Source organism: Lithobates pipiens, unplaced genomic scaffold, assembly GCF_037356315.1.
Source record: "Lithobates pipiens isolate NorthernLeopardFrog02 unplaced genomic scaffold, aLitPip1_a1.2 Scaffold_10, whole genome shotgun sequence".
Taxonomy (NCBI): Eukaryota; Metazoa; Chordata; class Amphibia; order Anura; family Ranidae; genus Lithobates; species Lithobates pipiens.
The window spans coordinates 88,840,391-88,861,752 of record NW_027507686.1 but is presented as its reverse complement, the minus strand read 5'-3'; positions in this window follow the sequence as shown (position 1 = coordinate 88,861,752).

The following is a 21,362-nucleotide window of genomic DNA, read 5'->3' as shown; positions in this document are numbered from 1 at the left end:
CCCTTCTGCTTCTCCTAACTTCTGGAGGTATTTCCCCAAATCCTGGGCCTCTATCATTTACCTTCGGCCAACATACCCAGCACCCCCCATCCTCTGATAGCAGCCGCAATCCACACAATCTCATTTCTATTCCTCTTCAGCCTAGAGCCAGCCTCCCCCCTGTGCACGTTGGAATGCCCGCTCTGTTTGTAACAACTCACCACTGTCCATGACCTATTTATCACTAACTCCCGGAACCTACTTGCAATTACTGAGACCTGGATTCAAGAATCTGACCTTCCTTCTCCTGCTTCTCTCTCTTATGGTGGCCTCCTGTGGACTCACTCTCCCAGGCCAAGTGGATGGAAAGGAGGTGGTGTTGGAATCCTCCTATCCCCTCAAAGCACTTTATAGGTTCTTCATCCACCCTCCTCTCTGTCCCTCTCTTCATTTGAAGCTAACTGTATGTAGCTATATAGTGAATATAATGGTAATGAAAGGCACAAAAAATAGCGATGAATATACGAGATATGTCGATAATAATTATACTGAATATCAGAGAAAATTAATTGAATCTAATCGATAAAATATAATATATTTTATAAAAGAGTCTCTTAGCATGGTATATACAAAAAAGAGCTGGACTTCCGCAACCAAAGGAGAATATTTCATCAAAGCTGCAATCCAACACTGAGCTCTCAGAACTCTCACCTCCACTCCTTTGTCATAACAGTATCTCTCTTAAATAACTCTCCTGCTTGTCTCACTATCCACCACCAGGGGGTCTTCCGTTCCTGTACTTTCACGGCTTAATAATGGGGACACATGTGTGTCTAAGGTGACCTCCTTCTCCTTATCGCTCTATACCACCAGGGGACCTTCCATCCCTGAAGCTGGTTTAATGGATGCCAAGCCACCACCTCCACTTCCACATCCACAATAGCATAAAACTCACAGAGAGAAAGAAGGGGAAAGAACAATGCCTCCAATGGTGTAGTCTATTAAAGGGGAGGGCCACCCTGAAAAACAAAAAAATGTTAAAAATTACAAAAAATCTAAAAAAAAAAAAAAATGAAAAAAATTTTTTTTTTTTACTTACCAGAAATGCCTGTTGCTAGGCACTTTCTCCTAATCTTCCTCTTCCTCCTCCGCGGAGATCTTTTGTCTTCTGTCTTCGTCGCGGCGTCTTCTGGGTAATGAGTCGCGCTGTGTTCTGGGAACTGTGTGTTCCAGAACACAGCGCGTCCCATTCAGAAAGCGCTGCGGGACTCGCGCATGCGCAGTAGCTGCGGGACTCGCGCATGCGCAGTAGGAAACGGGCAGTGAAGCCATAAGGCTCCGCTGCCTGTTTCCCTTACAAGGGATGGCGGCGCCGGGACCCGAGAGCCGAGGGACGGGTCGGCCTCGGGCGGCCGACATCGCGGGCGCCCTGGACAGGTGAGTGTGTTTATTAAGTCAGCAGCTGCAGTGTTTGCAGCTGCTGACTTTTTTTTTTTTTTTTTTTTTTATAACCGGCCCTCCACTTTAAAATAATGATGCTAAATTTATTAAACAAATCAAATTGGACTCTCACATTAGATAAAAATAGTACAGCTCAAAAGTAAAATGCCCAACTGGCGTCTTCCGCCAGTCTCACGTCACTTCCGATATTGAGAGGCTCCGCTCCCGGCTACTGCGTCAATCACGTGACTTCCTCAGGGGATCAGGATTGGCTATTCTAGACTTCCTTTTATGTATAAAACCAGAAGTACTAGCGGAAGAGCCCGGCTTTCTTCTTCGTCGCTGCTGCCGTCTGGGGGTCTTCTTCCGACTTCGGGGGTCTTGCCCCCCTCTTCGGTTCTTCTTTACGGGCCTGCGCTTTCTTCTTATAGCTCTTTTACTAGCGGTGGCCTGGTTTTCTGTCGCTGCCGCCTCTTCTTCCGACTTTGGGGGTCTTGTCCCCCTCTTCGTTTCTTCTTGCCGGGCCTCCGCTCCTTCTTCCAGCTCTTTTACTAGCAGTGGCCTGGTGTTCTGTTGCTGTCACCACCGCTGCCTTCTCTTCTCCTCTTCTTCTTCTCTTCTTCTTCCTTGAGTTGTTGACTCGATGCTGTCTCTGGCTGTAATGACAGGGATGCGTTGGGCGGCAACTTATATAGATACAATGGGCGGGGTCACTGTGTGATGTCCCACCCCTTATGATGTCACAGTCCCAGTATCCTTTGACTTAGTGTCAAAGTCAAAATGTTGAAGAACTTGCTTACTTTGACTGCATCCAGAGAATAGCCATTCACAACTGGATGATCACTCACGTTGTACAGTCCCTCTCTCAAAAGGCCTAGCAGCCAACAAGGTGCTTACTCAAGAACAAGTCTCTGCCACAGACGTTGTTGTAGAACGTACAAAATAATGTCTCTGCCACAGACGTTGTTGTAGAATACGTAGGGAAACTAAGCTTGAAAACACTCGTAGGATACCTGGATCTTTATGCCAGCTTGGCGATATCCACAAGACCAAATTCTCTTGGGTACTTCAGCCCTTCCAGGCTCTAAGAAACCAACCCTTATGTGGTCTTCTTCTGAAGAGTCCTCCCCTGGAATGCTTGAAGTCACTGGGTCTCTCCCAAACCGGAGACAGCACCCAACCACCTCAGAATCCTCCTTTCGTTTCCTTGCCTTGGGCTAGCCAGCCCCAAGACATCAAAATCGGGTGGATCCGCACCCCAGGCCATAGCCTTCCTGGGGGCAGGTCAGGAGGACCAGGACCATGAAGTCAGTACATCATTGTGGACCGGATCCCCAAATCACGTGACGTCCGTATCTTAAATACCCTCTCCCAGAAAGCACAGCGAGAGCGCCACTCCCACTGAGTGAGCTCCGAGAGAAAGTAACCTAAGCACCTAACCAGACCATAGTTCCATGCCTGCCATAAGAGACAGTGCCCCCTGTGGCCAGGCTGAACATCTCACAATCCAGTCAGACTGATGCTGAAGTCTAAATTTAGAAAATTGTACCCAAACCAAACTGCAGTTTAGGCATAACTTTAACTTTGAAAAACGCATAGTGCGTGCTCTTCAAGAGCCACCGCTACATGTATTTGTCTATTTTCTCCAGTTTCATTGAGAATTGCTGTGATCTATCAGACCCCTGGACTGGTATCAAACTTCCTTGATGACTTCTCTGCCTGGCTACCCTACTTTCTCTCCTCTGAAATTCCAACAATCATTCTTGGTGACTTAAACATCCCTGTTAATCTTAACACTCCTGCTACTTCTAAGCTGCTGAGCCAAACCTCCTCTTTTGATCTAAAACAATGGGAAAGCGATTCTCCTCACTCTGCACTCCGCACACCCTCTCCAATATTCCTTTTTCTCTCTCTGATCACCACCTTATTAGTTTCACTCTCTCCTTGTCTGCCTCCTCCTTGCCTTCCAACTGCCAAACTATTACCCGTAGAAACCTTCGCCATCATAACCCTTCTCTTCTTTTTTATGCTACAGATTGTTTCTACGAAAATATATCATCCTTGTCCTGCCCCAACTTGGCCACTTCTGTCTACAACAGTTCACTGTCATCCACCCTGGATACCTTCGCTCCCCTCTCTATGCACAGAATTAAGCCCGACCACTACAACCCTGGCAGACAGACAATACCAGAAGCCTCAAAAAACATAGCTGCGCTCCTGAGCGTCTGTGGTGTAAAACTAAGTCACAGCAAGATTTCAGCCAATATAAATCTGCCCTCCAAAAATACCATTCCTGCCTGTACACTGCCAAACAGACTCTCATTAACACCCTCTCACGCAGTCCCCGTCAACTCTTTTCTACATTTACCACTCTACTTCGTCCTCCATTACCCCCACCCACTAACTAACTGCCCAGGAGATTGCTAATCACTTAAAAAAAAAAAAAAGATTGAGACAATTCCTCTCGAGATCTCCACTCTACAGACATCTCCCTCACTTTACACTCCTTGTCCTCCTGCACAATCAATACTTCCCTTTTTTAACCCAGCTACTGTAGAGGAAGTCACTAAACTTTTTTCTAATGCCCACCTAACCTCCTGCCCCCTGGACCCTGTTCCTTTTCAAATACTACGGTCAACATCTGACTCAATCCTACACTCCTTAACTCATGTCTTCAACCTCTCACTACTCTCTACTGGCATCTTCCCCAACCCCCCAACCCTGGACAACCACCTCATTGAGAATAACCTTCTTGATCCCCTTCAGTCTGGATTTCGCCCACAGCACTCTACAGAAACCGCCCTCCTAAAACTCACAAACGACTTACTAACAGCCAAAATCAACAGTCATTGTTCCATACTCTTACTCTTGGACCTTTCTGCTGCCTTTGATACAGTTGAACACCCCCTCCTCCTCAAAAAACTCAATTTTCTCTGTCTCCATGGCTGCACTCTCTGTTCGTTCAAAACTTATCTCATAGCACCTTCATTGTCACTTACAACTCCACTTCCTCTTCTCCAACTCCTCTTTCCGTTGGGGTCCCCCAAGGTTCTGTCCTTGGACCTCTACTATTCTCGATCTACACGTCAGCTGATAGCCTCCTGTGGCTTTCATTACCATTTATATGCTGATGACACCCAAATCTATTGCTCTGCCCCTCAGCTCACCATCAATCAATCTCATCAATCTCCTCACGCATCACTGATCTACTAACAGACATATCAGCCTGGATGTCAAACCACTTCCACAACTTACTCACTGCCCAGGAGATTGCTAATCACTTCCAAAATAGGATTGAGACAATTAGTCTTGAAATTTCTGCTCTGCAGACATCTCCCTCACTTTACACTCCTTGTCCTCCTGCACAATCAAAACCTGCCTCTTTTAACCCAGCTACTACAGAGAAAGTCACTAAACTTTTTTCTAATGCCCACCTAACCTCCTGCCCCCTGGACCCTGTTCCTTCTCAATTACTATGGTCACCATCTGACTCAATCCTACACTCCTTAACTCATATCTTCAACCTCTCACTCTCTACTGGCATCTTCCCTAACCCTCTAAAATATGCGATATTCACACCCATACCAAAAAAGGCCTCAGACCCCATCATTCTTAACAACCTAAGACCCATATCTTTACTCTCTTTTGCCTCCAAATTCCTTGAACGTTTAGTCTACAGCCGACTGAGCAACCACCTCCTTGAGAATAACCTTCTTGATCCTCTTCAGTCTGGTTTTCGCCCACAGCACTCCACAGAAACCTCCCTCCTAAAACTCACAAACACTTTACTAACAGCCAAAACCAATGGTCATTGTTCCATACTCTTACTCTTGAACCTTTCTGCTGCCTTTGATACAGTTGACCACCCCCTCCTCCTCAAAAAACTCAATCTGCTTGGTCTCCATGGCTGTACTCTCCATTCATTCAAATCTTACCTATCTCATCGCACCTTCATTGTCACTTAGAACTCCACTTTCTCTTTTCCAACTCCACTTTCCGTTGGGGTCCCCCAAGGTTCTGTCCTTGGACCTCTACTATTCTCAAACTACATGTCCTCCCTGGGTCTAACTAACAGACATATCAGCCTGGATGTCAAACCACTTCCTCGAACTTAATCTATCTAAAACCAAGCTCTTAATATTTCCTCCCCCACATGCCCCTTCCCCTGACTTCTCAAGATCAATGGCACATCTATCAGTCTGCCCCCACATGCCATGGTGCTAGGGGTAACCTTAGACTCTGAACTGTCCTTTCAGGCCCACATACAATCCCTGTCCAACTCATGCCGCCTTAGCCTCCGCAACATTTCCAGAATAAGCCCCTTTTTAACTAATGACACCCCCAAACTTCTAATTCACTCCTGGGTCATCTCTTGCCTTGACTACTGCAAGTCCATTCTCATTGGATTACCTTTACATAGACTATCCCCCCTTCAGTCCATAATGAATGCCACTGCAAGACTCATCCACCTTACCAACCATTCAGTGTCCTCGCCCCCTCTCTGCCAATCCCTCCACTGGCTTCCACTCACCCAACAAATAAAATTCAAAGTACTAACACTAATTTACAAAGCCATGCATAATTCTGCCCCCAGCTACATCACAAACCTAATCCCAAAATACCAACCAAGCTGTTCTCTTCGGTCATCCCAAGACCTCCTGCTCTCTAGCTCCCTTGTCACCTCCTCCCATGCTCACCTCCAGGATTTCTCCAGATCTTCTCCCATCATTTGGAACTCCCTACCCCAATCTGTCCGACTATCCCCTAATCTATCCATCTTTAGGCGATCCCTGAAAACCCTTCTCTTCAAAGAAGCCTATCCTGCTTCTAACTAACACTGTTTTACTTCCTACATCAACTTATCCCCCCACAGCTATTACCTTTTGTATCAATTGACCCTTCCTTTTTAGATTGTAAGCTCTAAAAAGCAGGGCCCTCTGATTCCTCTTGTTCCAAATTGTAATGTAGCTGTAATGTCTGCCCTCATGTTGTAAAGTGCTGCGCAAACTGTTGGCGCTATGTAAAACCTGTATAATAATAGTTCAGCGGGTCATTTTTAATATCCTTGATGGTAGGAGGGAGGATGAAGTCCAATGTTTAAGGAAGGCTCTTCTGGCTGCCATGTAGCATGGGGCCAGCCATGCTTTGTCATGTTGAATAATTTTTATTTGCATTCTTGGTTGGCCAGGAGAACAGATATCCAATGAGCCAAAAAGTAGAGAGTATATATTCTTACAAGGTTTTAGTCCAGTAACCATGGCAGCAAATATCTCAAGTTGATTCCAAAAACATCAGATGAGGGGGCATGACCAGAGCCTGTGTAGCAAGGAGGGCCTGTGGTCATTGCATAAGGGACAGTATTGACGGTCGGGATATTAAGCTTGCCTTAAGTGGGGGATGTATGCCCAATGCATAATCCTGTATTGCTGCTCACTCCAGAATTAGTTTGTTACAAAACAGCAGGTAGTGTTCTAACCGACCAGGATGCAGTGTTTTGCTTCAGAGCAGAGCAAGTCTTTGTTCCATGATGTTGCTGCAGTAGAGTGCACCGGTTTCATGAGTAAGGAGTTCAATAGTTTATACAGGTGAGAAATTGTGTGGCATTGGAGATCCACAAGAGAGTCTATAAGAGAGGTCTTGAAGGGTGAATCCCTGTATGGGCATATTTTGCACACAAAACTGATTGTTTGTTGGGTACAGATTAAGGGATGTGGGGGTAGGTTTTAGCTCTGGGCTAACTGGGGAAAGGGGAGCCGTTTGCCTGAGGATATGTCAAATAATTGTACGAAATTAGTCAACCCCTGTGAAATCCATGTGGCAAAGATCGCATGTTGCTGAGCTTGTGGGAAAAGAGGGTGCTTGTTAATAGGTAGATGGCAGGAGAGAAGGGGAGATTGCCCCATTTTCTTCCTAAGCTCTCTCCAAGCTAGCACAGTGTCTCTTGTTAAAAGATTTTGCCTTAGTAATGGTAGAAGAGATCTGATCCCACAATGCAGAAAGGCTGGCAGACCATAGGGGCTCACTATCTGAGATTCTAATTCGAAGTTAGAGTACCTAGAGGTTTGCGTCAAGCAGTCTAAATCCCCTCTCAAGAGACAGGACAGGTTGTAGAGTCTCGTATTTGGCAGATTGCCCCCCCTGTTTAGGGAGGTAGAGCTTGTGAACAGAAATCCGAGGGCGACGACCCTGCCATAAAAAAATATTAAGGGCTTTCTGGAGTCTTTGTAGGTCTTTGTGCTTTAATATTAAGGGGATTGTCTGTACGGGGTAAAGAAGTCTCGGGAAGCTTACCATTTTGTACAGATGGCAGCTACCGAAAAATGAGAGAGGGAGATGTACCCAGTTTTCCCTTTCAGTTATGATTTTAGAGAGGACAGGGGAATAGATGAGTTGATAAAGGGAGGATGGTGTTTTACCAATTTTAATTCCCAAGTAGGTAATGTGTTTTGTGGCTACAGTGAAGATAAAGCCAGTCGCCTAGGGGGGGGGGGGGGGGGGTACGAAATAGGGGTAGTATTTCACTCTTGGTGAAGATAATTCTTAGGCCCGAACATGTCCTAAAGCATGTGAAGATTTTTTGGATATGGAGCATATCTACTTGCAGACTTAACGTCAATCTTAATATGTTGTCTGAAAATAAGGCAATCTATAGTTCCTGGGAGCCCACCCTGACCCCATGCATCTCTGAATGGAAATGTAGGTAACAGGCTAGGGATTCGAGTGCGAGGTTGAACAGTGACTGTGAAAGGGGACAGCCTTGATGCATACCTTTATGTAGATGAATGGAGTTGGAGACAAGGCCTGCTACAATTATTTTTGCAGAGGGGATGGGCGAGATTCATGGCTGTGATGAGATGGAGAAAAGGGCCTAAGAAACCAAATTTAGTGAGGACCATTTTCAGCCAGTAGAAACTGACATTGTCAAAGGCCTTTTCGACGTTTAGGGTGACAATGGCAGGGTAGGTAATAAACAAGAAGGTATATATATATATACACACTATAAATATGTACACATGCATATCTGGTAAAATGCCGAGGTATGGGCTAAAAATAGTAATCTCCCAGCATGAGATCAAAAAAGTTTAAAAACTTCCCAGAGAGGGTGGTCAGAAGATTACAGGACTATATAGCAAAAAGCAGTTGAAACACAATGGAGTAATCAGTGAAGCATATATGGAAAGTAGACAAACAAAATGTGTGTCTCTCACCTTTAACAATCTTCCTCTCAGGTTTGTGCAATCGAAATGACCACCTTGACTGTGCAGCACTCATTTGCTGCATATGCCAGTGTTAAATAGCTCAAGAGTGGGGGTGGTGAAAAAATAGCAACCAATCCCGGCAGGTTATAGGTAGAGGGTGTGTACGATCCAACAGGTGTAAACAGGTGATCCAGTGAATGCCCGGAAATTATAGCCATACATTGGTATGGTACTAGCACCCAGATATACAGCCCTCCATCCTCCATCAATGGCGCAGCATCCAGTGTCACGGTGTCAATGATGCAATAACATCAGACGTCGACACAGGCCCCTGACACAGAAAGTGGGCAGCAACTACTGGCAGGTGGATAAATTGCCAGTGCGCATATGCAGGGCATGGAAGGTCCCAACAAATGCACAGATGCCATAATCCAGAACAAGGGATAATGTCTCCAACCCCAGCAGGGTGGGGTATAGAGGCCCCTTTGTGCCGGGGAGTTCTGACGAGCCACAACACAGGGAAAAGGGAAGATCTGATCCAGACATTCCAAAAAGGTCCAACATCCAGCAAGACACATGTAACTAAGTGGTAAAGATAGGTAAACAAAAATCATAAAAGACTGGACTGTTAGGACGAGAGGTCACCATCTGTACATATTATACAGTTCAGAAATAGAAAGTATAATCTACAAGAAAAAAGAAACATGGATGGCATTAAAGCGGGGAGAACCATGCATGTAAGAAAACAGTAATGAAACGGCAAAACATGTCATGATTATAAAAGGATAAAACAAAGCACAATCAATATTGGTATTGTCAGTATATATCACCAAAGCTCCAGCTGCAGGAGATGTTTGTTAAAATCTCTGCGTGGGGGGGGGGGGGGGGGCTAGGGTGTATATGATCCAGTACTAGAACAGACACTGTTGAACAAAGGCCACCATGAGTTTGGGCAATGTGTCTACCCAGTGGGAGACCAGGATTGGCAGTTTCATGGCCCTGATATGGCTATATAATCTCTGTCATAACTTCTGTACAGTTTTGCCTACAGAGAAGCAATTATCGTCTAGCAGTTTAAATAGTGTCTGGGGACAAAGTGCACACCATTTGGTAAGTAGATGTTTTTTCTGGTATTTACAGTAGGAACATGATCCACAAGGGAATGTTCCCACCATTTTACATGGGTCGAACTCTATTAGAGCCTCGAAATTCACTTTAAACCAACATATCACCCACAGAGGTTGCCCGCCTGTAGGTGATTATCGGGGTTGGGGATACAAAAGGTCCTATTGTGGGGTCTGACGTGAGAGGTTGCCAATACTTTTTACAAATTTTCACTTTTTTGGGGGCTAGCAATTCGTGCCTATTGCTGGCATCCGCACACTGAAATGCCATTTTAAGGCATTTGTGGCTGTAGCCACGTTCCAGTAGATATTTCTTAAGGTTCTTGGCTTCATGTTTAAAGTCCAAATGGTTTGAACAATTGCACCTATATTGTCCATATGGGATGGAGTTAATGAGTGGTCTAGGAAGGAAGCTGGATGAGTGCAAGACTGTGTTCCCTGGAGTTGGTTTCCTGAACAGTTTACAGGAAAGCAGGTTCAATTTGTTTTTATAGATTTCAACGTCCAAAAAAGTAATTTTGGAAGTGTCGGAACTTGTCGTCAATTTAATATTGAATTAATTTATATTTAGCGCAGTCAAACACTCATCCAGGAGAGATTGGGAACCATCCCAAACAACAAAGATGTCATCTATGTACCAGTGCCAAATGACAATGTGGCACAGGTACATAGAGAGATCCTCGTCGCTGAAAATCAAATTTTCCCACATTTTGCCTACTAAAAAATTTTGTGATTCAGTATATAGTCCAAAGAAAGGAGTATAAATCCATTAAATAAGGCTTTGTGATGACTGATCTGAGACAGCACCCTGTGGATGCATGCCAGCCCTTTTTTTTTTGTCTTGTTCTTTCCATTCTCATATTTTTTTTGTCATCTTTTGTGTGTTATGCTGACAATATCAATATCGATTGTTCTTTGTTTTATGCTTTTATAATCATGACATGTTTTGCCGTTTACATTACTGTTTTCTTACATGCATGGTTCTTCCCGCTTTAATGCCATCCATGTTTCCTTTTTTCTTGTAGATTTTACTTTCTATTTCTGAAGTGTATAACATGTACAAATGGTGACCCCATGTCCTAACAGTCCAGCCTTTGATGATTTTTGTTTACCCATCTTTACCACTTAGTTACATGTGTCTTGTTGGATGTCGGACCTTTTTGGAATGACTGGATCAGATCTTCTCTTTTCCCTGTGGTGTGGCTTGTTGGAACTCAACGGCACAAAGGGACTTCCATACCCCACCCTGCTGGGGTTGGAGGCATTATCCCTTGTTGTGGATTACGGCATCTGCGCATTTGTCAGGACTTGCCTTGCCCCTTTCCCCTTTAAAGTTTTTGTAACAATACATCAAATATGTTGAATTATGTTATTTCTGTCAAGTAAACTGTGACAAACTTTGATTTCAGACAAACAAGGTCTCCTGAAGAAGCGACAGAAAAGTCGCGAAACTAGTAGAAACTAAAGACCGAACTGGACACTAAATATTGTCGTAACATTTTTGTCTATGTTACAGCTATATTATGTACTCATTGAAATTTTATGTCTATATAAAATTTTTTTCTTTTCTAAAAAACTTTTTATATTTAATAATAAACATTTGTATTTTTATATAATCTGGTATCAAGACAGTCCGTCATTTTGCTGGGTGATTTCAAGGCAAATCATGGTTATGATGTTCCATGTATGAATTCCTTTTTTTCTCCCAAAATTTTCTCTTGCCCCACATATGTGCACTGGCAATTTCTCAACCTGCCAGTAGTTGCTGCCCACTTTCTGTGTCGGCAGCCTGTGTCGACGTCTGACGTCATTGCATCATTGACGTGGTGACACCAGACACCGCTCCGGCCGAGGAGCCATCAATGGAGGATGGAGGGTTGTATATCTAGGTACTAGTACCATACCAATGTACGGCTATAATTTACAGGCACTCACTCGATCCCTTGTTTACACCTGCTGGATCTTACAGGCACTCTACCTATAGCCTGCCGGGATTGGTTGCTATTCTTTCATCACCCCCACTCCCGAGCTATTTAAACACTGACATATGCAGCACATGATTGCTGCACAGCCAAGGTAGTCATTTAGATTGCAAAAACCTGAGAGGAACATTGTTAAAGGGGAGAGACATTTTGTTTGTCTACTTTCCATATATGCTTCACTCATTACTCTATTGTGTTTCGCCTGCTTTTTACTCTATAGCCCTGTAATCATCTGACTGCCCTCTCTGGGAACTTTTTTAACTTTTTTGATCTTATGCTGGGAGATGACTATTTTAAGCCCATATCCAGCATTTTACCAGATATTCACATATTTATAGTGTGTATATATACATTTTTGTTTTTTACCCACCAGATCTGCACTGTCTGTCCCCCTCTTTTTTGGTGGCTCCTGTGAGCCTTGTTTTGCTGCTCTGCATGGACAGAACCTGTCCCAGCCTCCAATACAGATCCATTTCACATCTGATCTATGATACATCTAAGAGGGTAGCAAGACCCCATTGATTGGGTTAGCAATCTTCCTGTATGGTTGTTATATAGCCCAGTGGACCTTCGGGCGTGGGATACCATCTACCTGCAATGATGGTGTGCACTATCTCTCTTTAAAAGAACATGTGATTTGTGAGTACCCAATTGTATCAATACTATATATATCTGCCTCTTTGAAAACAATTGTTATTTGTAAATTTATTTTCTATATATTGCGTGTTTATACATTATATACATATATACATTTTCCAATAGACATATATCAGCACGCTTTCACTCATTTCACTCAACCCCTGAAGAAGAAAGTACACACACCATAAAAAGAAAAAATCTTTTTGTGTTTTCCAAAACATGTAGGGTTTTTTGCTGCAACCACAGTGCAATTCTTGACTTGCGGTCTATAAACGCATTGTGTGCTGCAGCATTCAGTAGCTGTATTTCTATATATTTGTTCCATTCAATGTTATTAGATGTCCTTATTGTTATATATCTAATAAAATGTATACACTTTTTATACTTCCTGTACCACTTTTTTGTTTATCCTGTCTTGCCCGTACTATCCCTTGGGGCATCCTCCTTTTTCCTTATATTGGAGGTAGCGGATTTTCCTTGGGTAAAGCCTGCTTGTGAAGGGTGGATGAGGGTTGGCATAATTGAAACCAGTCTGTTTGCCATTATTTTAGGTGCTAGGTTCCATGGGATCTTTCCCTTTTTTGGGTATCAGTTTAATGTGTGCTTGGAATCCTGATGGAAGGTAGGGGTTTCCATCAAGTATTTTTTGGAAAACTGAAGCTAGGGTGGGGGATATAGCGTCCGTAGAGATTTTGTAACATTCCGATGTGTAACCATCGGGACCTGGGGCTTTACCTGTAGGTAGGGATCTGATTGCATCTGTGATTTCATCTATTGAGATCCGAGTATTGAGTTGAGCGAGGTGGGCGTCATCGATGGTAGGGAAGCGAGATTTTATCTAAAAAGTCTTTTGCTGTATTCTCGTGAATAGGGTTAGGTCCGTAGAGGTTTGCATAGAACTTCTCTAGGACGGTGCTGATGTCCTTGGGGGATGTAACTAGTAAGGATGAGCTTCAAGCTCGTGTCGAACTCATGTTCGACTCGAACATTGCCTGTTTGCCCGTTCGGTGAACAACAAACAATTTGGGGTGTTCGCGGCGAATTTGAAAAGCTGCGGATCATCCTGTAAAAGTCTATGGGAGAAATCTAAAGTGCTAATTTTAAAGGCTTAAATGTAAGTTATTGTCATAAAAAGTGTTTGGGGACCTGGGTCCTGCCCCAGGGGACACGTTTCAATGCAAAAAATGTTTTAAAAACAGACGTTTTTTCGGGAGCAGTGATAATGCTTAAAGTGAAACAATTCTCTGTTCTCTGTATTACGGGGATCTGACAATTCATTATAGCCGCAAGTTCTTTTAAATGACCTTTTTTCCTGCAGAAATGACACTTTGTGCAGGGACAGTTTGAAGCACGGGAAACATGCGCCCCTTTACAGGCATACTATACGCACCCCTAGGTATGAAATTTTAAGGAACAATAAACTTTTATTGTTTCACTTTAAGCATTATTAAAATCACTGCTCCTGAAAAAACTGCCATTTTTAAAAGTTTTTTTTGCATTGATACATGTTCCCTGGGGCAGGAGCCAGGTCCCCAAACCCATTTTAGGACAATAACTAGCATATTAGCTTTTAAAATTAACACTTTTGATTTCAAACGTTCAAGTCCCATAGACTTTAATAGGGTTCTAAAGTTCACCCAAATTTTAGGTCTGTTCGCGGGTTCTGGTGCGAACCGAACTGTGGGGTGTTCAGCTCATCCCTAGTAAAGAGGTTGCCTGATTTGTCTTTGAGGGCCGCTATGCGAGGAGGAGTGTGAGGGCCTTCTGATATATTGGCCAGGAGTTTTCCCATTTTATTGCCGTGTTTATGGTATTGCAAGTCTAGGATAGACTGGTGCATTTTTTCCTGTGCCTCTGCCCACAAATCAAATGGCTTTTGGCGTTGTGCCAGGATTTCCTACTCTCTGGAGAGTTATGTTGGGATAGTTGTGACTGGGCTACATGCAAATCAGCCCAAGTGTCTCAAACGATCAATTGAAGTGTTGGATCATGGGCCAGGTAGGATGGAAATTGCCAGATTTTGACTGAGTTCGAGGTGATGAATCCTGAAAGGTCTATCGATATTTGGGGGTGGTCACATATGGCTTTCATTTTTTTCATTTATGTGGGAGTCTGTGATGTGATCTAGGAGGGCAGCATTACCAAAGGTATAACCGATCCCGGACAATGTGTTATGTGGAGGAGAAAATAAGTTTTACTCTTTCCTGTCAGGATTCAAAAGTCTCCATAGATTGGCTAAGTTAAGACTTTATGTGAAGTTCAACAAGAGGGAGGGGGAACTTGAGGGGGTTGAGGCAGGGAATGGTGACTCTGAGTTTTATCCTTTTGGTAGTTGAGTACTGAATTAAAGTCGCCTCCCACCAAGAGGGCGAGATGTATGTAGGATGCCAGGAGAGATGTTAGATGTTGGAAGAATTGTTTCGGAGGAGAATTGGGGGCATAGAAATTAGATATAGCCCATTCCATGTAGATGTTTTTAGTTTAGCTATGAGGATTTGTCCCTTGTCATCTGTTTGCGTGGAGAGGACCTCCCAAGGGAGTCATTTGTGGATAAGGAGAAGGACCCCAGCTTTCCCTTTAATAGCTGGTGACCCAAAGATCTGGCCTACCCAGAGTTTGCGCATACAGGTGAAGTGTTGTTGTTGACAAGTGTGTTTCCTGGAGTATCACAACAGCTTTGAGCTGTTTTAGATGTCGAAGGACCGCCATGCCTTTTTAAGGGGATCTCAAACATTCCATTCCAGGAGCCAATTTTCATACTAGGGTTTTGTGGGGTGGGGGTTTGTCCAGCAGGGTTAGATATCTCAGCAGAGAGGTAGAAAGATGTATGTGTCTCCCCACTGGAGGGTCACCTGGAAGTGTGTGGTCTATCAGGGAGTGTTTGTGTCTTGGAGAAGGGGGTTTAGGGAGGAATAAGACCCAACAGGTTCCTGTGGGTGACTTTTCTTTTTTCCACATGTGAAACACACACACCAACGAACAGTGTTACCGGGGAACGATGTTCTATGCCCATTGTTGCGGTTTGAGCCACCCATTGGGGACTAGCGATGAGGGGGGATGATAGTTGATGAGAGCCTTAGGTCACCACCAGGTTAGGCTGGATGTTCAGTCCTTGATAAGGCTGTGCTCTGTCAATGGATGTAACCCAAGAAGCTTAAGAAAAGCACATTAGTAGTCAAAAAGAAGAACAACTAGTACTGTGAGGGATAGCATAGGAAATCATAGCGTTGGGGGTTATGAAGTTAGATCTGACAGTGTAGTTCCCACTCTGGCGTGCCGAATTCAGCGAGATTTGTAATGATCTGAGGCATTGGAAAGATGGAAGTCTCATAGGAGGGTCCATCCTCAGGCTGCGCTGTTCTCTGGGATCCAGACGGAAGGGAGCTGGTGTTATAGAGATATCCAAAGGAATATGGAGATAGGTTTGCAGGTAGTGAGAAGCTTCTTCTGGATGTGAGGATTTCAAATCTGCTGAATCTGTGACGCGAAGGATCGTTGGATACGCCAATGTGAATTTCCCTTCTTTTTAGTAGAGTGCTGCGCAGATTGGTTGGAAAGCTTTTTCATCTACATGAGACTTCTTGTGAATTGTCCGCAAAGAGAAGCCATTTGTGGTCATCAGGTTGAAGAGATTTAGAGTTGCGAAAGGATTTCAGGATATTGACTCTGTCAGTGTAGTTAAGGTAGCGCACAGGGCGTGGGGAGCATCTATCGCTTGAGGGGGCTCCCAAGCCGTGTGCTCTTTCCACAGTACAGGGGGTGAGGTGATACCCAAAGCAGTCAACATGCATTAGGCACAAACATCATGTAATGATTCAGCATTAGAAGATTCAGGGAGCCCTATGACCCTTAAATTATTACGTCTGGATCATTTTTTGAAGTCATCAAGCTTATCCAGAAAATACTACTGTGTTGTTTGATTCTTCTGTTCAGTGGTATGGGAGCTCTGCATTTTATCCTCCAAGTCTGATAAGAGGTTTTCCATTTCAGACAGGTGCTTTGCGTGATCTCTCAGCTCTTTCTTGAGCTGGGTGATCCCTGCTACAATTGCCCTGTCCACTGTGATTGTAGGTGAAAGGAGGGCTGCAATAGCCTGAGACAGTCCTGCATATTGTTCCTCTTTGATGGAGGGAGCACGGTTATGTGTTCAGCGGGGCTCGGCGTGGAGGATATTTCCCCTGCTTCCGCAATGATGGGCGTGTGTGAGCTCGGCGGGTAGAGGACAGGGTGATTGACTGTGGCCGTAGTTGTGGGGGCCATGTAAGACAAACCTGTGGTGGGGTCGGATGCCGTCTGTGGGCTGAAGGAGCCAGTTTTTTTATGCGGGTTCTCCTGGAGCTGCTAATTCCGAGCTCCTTCCCATGTGGCACAGGAATCTGAAGTCTCGAGATTTTTTTTTTTAAGATGTATATGTGTTTAACAGAAAACTGTTATGCATAGGTTTACAAAAATAATAAATGTGTGCTGATTAAAAACACACTGACATGATGAGAACCATTTCACTCAAACCCTCATAAAGGTTTTAGACTACTATCAGAATGTTCATTCATTAAACGTTGCTATGAACAAAAAAAAAGAAACAATGAATTTGTTTTTATTAAACTCTCCTGTGAGCTTGCTTTATTTTTACTTTACTTGAACCATGTTCTGTTTTGTGCCATACTCCCCCAGTTACTTTTGAAATTGTGTTTTCTTTTCTTGTGCATTGAGACATGCAGTGTGTTTCTTTAGAAGCTAGTAAACTGATTTTCTTTTACTCAGTGGGGTTTCGCTACCAGTTCTTTACTTTAAGGTCTATAAAACTTCCCCAATAATTTATCTAACCATTTTAATTTTGTAATTCCTGTAAAGAGTTCATTTTGGGGAGATGTCTTATTTTGTGAGCTATAAGGTTTTTATTTTGCAGTACACCCAGATAGTAAAAACGAAACATTAATTAACATCTAATTGCAGTGCAGAAAATTAACCTCCTGTCCCAGGAGTAATTAGAAGAGAATTCAGCCCCAGCTAACGGCGTCTGATTCTGTGTGTAATGAATGTATTTGTTGGAGTGTGTCCAAATGAAATATACACAACATTTTCCTAGAAAGGAGAAAAAGAAGGGTGGAAATGGAAGAAAGAAAATTATTTTATGAACAAAAGAAGCTTGCTTTAAAATGGCAATTACTGTATCCTACACATGACCAGAATGAAGATGTTAAAGACGTTTAGAATGTCACTATAACAAAGTATTCTAGAACATACAAAAACAAAAATTTATTTTTTATCACCCAGCAATTAATCAAACCTTTTAATAGGAAACAGATTGAATGAAATGGCTTATGATCCAAACTGTAGTCCATAATTAATAATACAGTAATTGAACTATGTGGAATACCCCCCTAATTTTGCATCAAAAACCCTTTTGCTACCAGAAAACCTTTGTAAGCTTGTTGGAAATAAGCTTCAACAAACCAAATACTGGTACATGCTGACTCCTATTGCTGATCTGACTCGTGGCTTTAGGTTTAACAGTCTGGTAAAAGTAATTTTACTCTGAATAACTAGGCACACCTGATGTACAAGTATTCAGTAGGTCACTGCATTATGACAAACGTATTGCCATGTTCATGGGAATTCTTACTCCATAGCATTTGCCTTCTGGCAGATTAAACTTTTGATTAAAACATCCATTAGCTGCTACATATGTGTAAACATAGCTGGCTAATAAGGTTTAATATAAAGAGACATTTAAACAGTTGTGCTTTTTAAAGCAAATGGAATAAATTTGGACTTCCAATATACTCCATGTAGTAAACCTTCCAGCTTAATCATGCAATACAGTCATTAGGACAGGTGTTTTTATGTTTTTAGATTTTTTTTGCTAAAAGGTACTGAATATTAACATGCAAGAAAAAAAACGTTCATTTGGCCATAGTACCATTCGGGATCAGTTGTATGCATTGGGTAATCTGTTTTTCTTTTGAGTATGAGGCATTATGAACAATGATTTATGACAAGGGACATGTTTTAGGGATTTTTGTTCTTTTCAAATGTTTGGGTGTCTTTATTTCTAGGTTATAACTTTTGTTGTTTGAATGAGTATATACAAATGTACGATGTTACGCTTGCTCCCAAAATAGATTTTTGTTTTCCTTGTGATCACCAGTATCTGTACTCTCATTTGTTTTTGATGTACGACAATTTTTAAATAAATACCTTTCAGGTTTTTTATTGACCTACACCATATGGAATCCCTCCATTTTTTTCTTATTTTTGTCCCGGTCCGATTGAGTCCAGTGTATATACAACAACCACCTCCAGACGGTTCCCCCACAAGGTGGAAGTTCCATACCATGTTGGAGAGTCACAAAGATTCAGGATCCTCGGCTGGACCATCACTGATGAGGAGTGGAACCATCCCATATAGAGTGATTGTTTTCATGCCAACTCCAACCCTGTGGCATTTGGCCCACATAAGCTCGATTGGCCCACTACCGTACAGTATATGGGTCCACCATATCCAGTAAGAGTATCCATCCTTATTCCTTCCACAGAGGATTTCCTCACATCTACAACTGCACAGTTATTTGCATATTGTTTGTGCTGTCCTTGTTCAATTGAGGATTTTGCTATTTAGATGGATAATCTTCTGAATTTTTACTAATTACCTAGTCCAATTTCAGTGAACACTAGACTCTATATTAGTTTATTCACATATATATTTTTTAATATATTTGTGATCACAGTTCAGCCGCTGTTTTTTATTTTATCGCTACACTGTATAGTTATACTTCATTTAGACTTTGAGCATTAGCTGCTTTTAGTTTATATGATATTTGTGGGATTAGCCCAGAAATTTCAAATTTTTTTTGCACAGGGATACTATGTACCCCATACTCAATCATGTGGGGAGGTGGTATTTTAGGGTCCCCTCAATATTAAAGGGGGCTTCCAAATAATAAGTCCTCTACTCATAATCCCCAGGCAAGTGTTACGGGAAAGAGGCCCCTATCCTCTATAACATGGGGAAAAGTGCTTTACCAGAGGGTTTGCTCCCTGGCAAGACAACCCCCATGTTGATGGTATGTGATTCCCTCATCCCCCCCCCCCCCTTTCCTGGCCAGCCAGGCTGCATGATCAGATTAAGCGTCTGGTATGGATTTATATGGGAACCTCACACTTTTTTTGTTGCATAAAGCCCTCTTAAAAGTTTACACAAAGGGAATTGCAAGCATTTTTGCTTTGTCTTTTTTTCCATGAGGTAACCCCTCCAATCCATTCCAGACTCAGGATGTATTTTGTGGGATTTACACGATGCATAGCACGATGATCTGTGGTGCGGTGTGTCACTCAGACACAGCATCTCTGATCACAGTAGGCTATGACGTAGGCTCTTTAACCTGTGATCAGCTGTGTCCAATCACAGCTGATCACAGTGTAAATAGGAAGTGCCAGTTATCGGCATTCCTCTATTCACACTGACAGCGCATGTGTAGAGGAGAGCCGATAAGTGGCTCTCCTGACAGGCGGTAATCAATGTGCTGATAATCAGTGCATTGATTTCAGTGCAGCCCCATCAGTGATGCCCACCAGTGATGCTCACCTGTGCTCATCATTTGTGCCCATCAGTGCTGCCTTTTAGTGCCCATCTATGATGCCTGTCAGTGTTTCCTTATCAGTGCCGCCTATCAGTGCAGCTTATTAGTGCCCATCATTGCAGACTCATAAGCACACATCAGTGAAGGAGAAAGATTACCTATTTACAAAATTGTTTAAAAGTAATGCCGTGTACACACGAGCGTAATGTCCAACAGAAATAGCCACACAGAATCTTTTCATCGTATATTCCGATTGTGTCTATGCCTCATCTGACTTTTGTTTTCGAAAATTCTGACAGACCTATAAATAGAACATGTTCTAAATATTTTCGACAGAACCAATTCCTATCAGGAAAACCACTCATCTGTATGCTGTTCCGACAGATCAAAAACAACATTTGGTCTGAAGCAAGTACGAGACGGAAGCTATTGGCTACAGGCTATTGAACTTCTGTTTTCTAGTCTCATCGTAAGTGTTGAACGTCACCGCATTCTTGATGATCGGACTATGGTGTGATCGTGTGTACCCAAGTCAGTTTCAGCGGAACTCCATCGGAAACTTCGTTGGAAAAACCTTCAGAGTAACTAATTTGTTAAAAACAAAAACTTTTTTAACCACTTCAATACCGGGCATTTAAACACCTTCCTGCCCAGACCAATTTTGAGCTTTCAGCGCTGTCGCACTTTGAATGACAATTGCGCGGTCATGCTACACTGTACCCAAATGAAATTTTTATCATTTTTTTCCCACAAATAGAGCTTTCTTTTGGTGGTATTTGATCACCTCTACGGTTTTTATTTTTTGCGCTACAAATAAAAAAATACCGAAAATTTTGAAAAAAAAAATGTTTTTTTTTGTTTCAGTTTCAAAACTTTGTAAATAAGTACGTTTTCTCCTTCACTGATGGGCACTGATGGGGCTACACTGATGGGCACTGATAAGGCGGCACTAATGGGCACCAATGAAGTGGCACTGATGAGGTGGCATTGATGGACACTGATAGGCGGCACTGATAGGCGGCACGGATGGGCGACACAGATGGGCGACACGGATGGGCGACACGGATGGGCGACACGGATGGACACTGATAGGTGGCACAAATTGGCACTGATAGCTGGCACGGATTGGCATGGATAGGCGGCACAGATGGGCATGGATAGGCGGCACAGATGGGCATGGATAGGCGGCACAGATAGGCATGGGTGGGCACTGATAGGCGGCACAGGTGGGCACTCATAGGCGGCACAGGTGGGCACTCATAACAGGTGGGCACTCATAGGCGGCACAGGTGGGCACTCATAGGCGGCATTGGTTTTATACTGCACTAATGGATGCCAATCAGTGCCAAACAATAATGCATGTCAATCAGTGATGCCCATTGTGGGCACTGATTGGCATCCATTATGGGCACTGATTGG